The following is a 4,101-nucleotide window of genomic DNA, read 5'->3' on the forward strand; positions in this document are numbered from 1 at the left end:
GAACACTGTGTTCATTGTGTATATAATTACTTTACATCGCAATAACAGCAGACTACTTTTAAGAAGACAGCAGTCATCCTCTGTACTGCAATATTTTGAATATTATGCTGTGGCCATAGCATTCAGACATAATGTCATTGGCGTAAATTCAAATTATGTCCCTCTAGGTAAAAATTATACAGAGGGTCACCAAAGCAATGGGAGTCAACCCCCTTTGAGACAGGGGTGGGGAAGAGATCCCCTCTATAGATGCAGGGATGGGGAGGCTAAGGGAAGGGTTACCTCCTTCTCCAGGAAACTTTCCTCTTACCTACCTAATCAGGAAGGTCTTGGGCTGGGCTGTAGCCAGCATCATAAGAATAGGCACTGACAGATTTATTCCACAGGTATCAAAATCCAGCATGAAGCATTTCAGCCAGCATGCACTGACAGGCCTTGAAGCAGTCCTGCCCCCCTCCAAAGGTTTCCTATGTAGCCTATTGAGCCTGCACGGAAGGGAGGGGAGAGACTGGCTCAGTACCTGTCAGCTCATGCTGAGTGGAAGGTCCCGCTGTTGGATTCTGATATGAGTTCTGATGAGATAGACACTGGAGCAACTCAACCAGGAATGAGGGGTGTCACCCAGAGGAGGCTAAAGGATCCTTCAAACTGGGAAGAAGGTATCCTCAAAACTAACCCTGAGATTAGAACAGAAATATTCTCAACTGTGAGATGGAATATAACAAAAGCACAAGCAGAAATATCTGGCCACATTATTCAGCTAAATAAACCACCTTCAAAGTTTCTATAATGCTATATTGACTTTATAATTGCAGGAAAAAATAAACATGAGGGATCAAGAGGCATTGATGGGACCAGAAAGAAAACTCAGCCACACATAGCACCGCATACAGTAAGAACAAATGTGTTTGTGAGGGGCTTTATAGAACACTGCCCCTCACCGTTAAGAATAGTCCCTCAGACAGCCTGAGCCACCTTAAGAACACTAGTCCTGCCCTTGGGGGAAGTCAGCAGGGAAGGGTCCTGTCTTTGCCTGAGTCTTGTGACTGAATTATGGGGCTCCTGTGGCTCCAAAAACAAGTCTGCTGCTTCAGAGTTCTCATACCTGCAGCAGGACATCAGCACCCCGAACCCCCCTTGAGGTAAAAAAAACCTTGGGTTACATATAGGCCTAGATGCTGAGTCTACTCAGAGTTCCAGTTCCAGCCAAGCTGCTGAGTCCAAGTTGAGTTCCAGCTCCAGTCAAGCTGCTGAGTCCAGGCCGAGTTCCAGTTTCAGCCAAGATGCTGAGTCCAAGTCAAGTTTCAGTTCCAGCCAAGTTGCTCAGTCCCAGCTGAGTTCAAGCTCCAGCCCAGCTGCCTCTGGTCATGTTTTGAAGCTGCTCCGCAGGTTTCACCATTGTTACCCATGGAGACCTGAATTCCCCATGGAAGTCGGGGGGGGGGGGGGGCCTTGAGGAGGAGGTACTGTCACGGTTGCGCCCTGGTTTCAGGCTCGCAGTCATCTCGCCCCCTGGTGGCCAGGCCTGGTGGCCTGCCAGACTTGCTTGTCTTGTTTGAGCCTGCACAGCACCCATAGCTGCCTGGTGATTGCTGCAGCTGAATCTCAGCTGCTGCTGGGCTTATTAGCCATTTGGAAACTCTCTGCTTTGCCTTTGCATCGCCTAAGGCCCTGGTATATGGGTGTACGCTGTGCGCTTTTGCCTAGTCCAGTTCTAGTCTGAGTTCCTCATCTGTTTCTAGTTTGTTTGTGTGTTGTTAGCTTTGATTTTATTGCTTAGGTCCTAGTCTTGTTTCTGGTCTGCCTTTCCCTGTCTTGTGTTTGTGTTTCTTGCTTAGTGGCTGCTTGCAGCTTTCAGTCCTGTCCCTTAGCTTATCCATTCCTTGCCCTGTATGTTCCTTTCCCCTCTGACCCTCAGTCCTGTTTGTCAGAGTTCTGTCTTAGTCCTGTGTGGGGTGGTTTTGCCTGCCACTGCCGCTCCTCGGCATTGGTTCAAGGGCTCACAAACCTAGTTCCTGCTGTGAAAGCGTGACACATAGAACCAGGGTACCAGGTACTAACAGACATTTTAACCTGTGAGCTACAAAATAAAAAATGCTAAACACACCTTCTAATGGGTACCGCATTAAATTTGCACTTAACACACATTAATTCCTTAGGTTAAGGTGTGGCAAATTTAATGCAGTTTAGTAAAAGGAGCCCTAAATTTGTCAGCTTTGGGAAACATGCATCTCTTCTATTTTTGTACTTTGCACAGTATAGAGGAAATTAATTTCTATTTCTCTTTTTCCAGTATTGCATTGCTCCTAGAGTCTAGCTCTTTGTGGGGGGTTTCATTACAGATTTTTGCTGGCATGTTTGTTTTATAATTGGCGATCCCTTATTCTGTATTAGCTGAGAGTTTGTCCATGTTCTGCACGTATCACCAATATATATACTGTTGTTCCCTTGTAGGAACATGTAGCAGTCCTGCTTGCTCTAGTTTCCCAATAGTAGGTTTATTGAAGCTTTAGTGCTGTCTTTTACTAGGTAAAGCTGTAGTTTGAGTCAGGTTCTGAGTTCCATTTTGCAGTGTTTTGTGTTGTCGCAAAGTATCTGTCAGTGAAAGGAGAGCGTATTACTGTTTCTGAGGTGACACCACGATTTGAACTCCAATTATTGATTGTTGACCCCTCGTTAACTAATTAATTTGTACGCGCATCTGCTCTGAGTGCCCAAATTTGGGTGAACTATACAGAATGCAAGGTTTAACCCTTCCCTGCCCAAGCTACAAACTCCCCCCTGACATTCAAAGTCTGTGATTGATGACAGCATTGTTTCAAGATATAGCTGATAATTCAGCACCAGCTGCTATCCAGAGAGTGGTGCTGAAAATCCAAGTAAAGAAACACCTGGTACCTTCTTGCTGTCCTAAGTTAACCAGGTAGTTAGCTGGGTACCAGTGGTGAATATTGCCGATAGCCGGATTTGATATAGCTCTGCCCCTGGACCTCCCTGGTACTACTCAAAGAGTGTTGAGATTGTCTGGATTTACAGTGGTTTAGCTAGATCAGGGGTGTCCAAACACAGTCCTCGCCAGGTCAGGTTTTCAGGATTTCTATAATGAATATGGATGAGATCTATTTGCATACAATGGAGGCTGTGCATGCAAATAGATCTTATGCATATTCATTGGGGAAAGCCTGAAAACTTGACTGGATTGTGGCTCTCGAGGCCTGATCTTGGACATCCCTAATCTAAATAATGCCATTGAAAATCTGAGTATGGACCTGGAGAGTGGTGCTAATTGGGTTAGGAATAGCTCTTCTCTGGATAAGTCCAGCTAAATTTCAGGCTCATAGATTGTAAGCCCTCTGGGCACAGGAAAATACTTACTGTATCTTAATGTAAGATGAATTACTTCTACTGAAAAAAAAATGTGAGCTAAATCCAAACACACTTCCCCCTTCATGTATAGAACGCCTTTGGGAATTTTTCTTGCAGTGTCTTACCAACTGATGTAAAGGTAGGGGAGGGGCTGTGATGTGAGCACAATGAACAGACATGTCACTCTGGCTTGCTGTCTTCCATGCCAAGCTTGGCACCTCCACTCCCCTCCCCTCTGCCCAACACACACTATTGTCACCTCAAATATTTCTGTCTAGAGATGCCACTGTTGAGAAATGCCTACTTGTAATCAAATGAACAGAAGCAACAAGGTTTAGTGGTGTGGAGGCAGCCCAATGACTGACAAAGTACATTTGCATTTTGAGATAAAATATTCTTACAATCACTCTCCTGCTTAGCCATTTGTTGTTAAGCTGTATCTGCAACAGAGGACACTGCAATATGTTGAAGTCACTTTGGATCTATCTTGCCCTGGTGAATCCTTCTGTAATCCTTCTGTATTATATCAGAATGAAAAGAGGAAGCAGGGAAAAGGTTAGAGCTGACTCTAAAGACATAACTTCATAAAGTGAGATCTCTTAAAGAAAACTACTCAAAGCACCTTGAAAATAATCCCTGCCGCCTCTGAAAATGACACAGTGCAAAGGGGATTCACAAAGCCAGCACATTCCTTGACTGTTTGAGAGAAATGCAGACTGTTTCTATTTTAAAAAT

Source organism: Microcaecilia unicolor, chromosome 1 (genome assembly GCF_901765095.1).
Source record: "Microcaecilia unicolor chromosome 1, aMicUni1.1, whole genome shotgun sequence".
Taxonomy (NCBI): domain Eukaryota; kingdom Metazoa; phylum Chordata; class Amphibia; order Gymnophiona; family Siphonopidae; genus Microcaecilia; species Microcaecilia unicolor.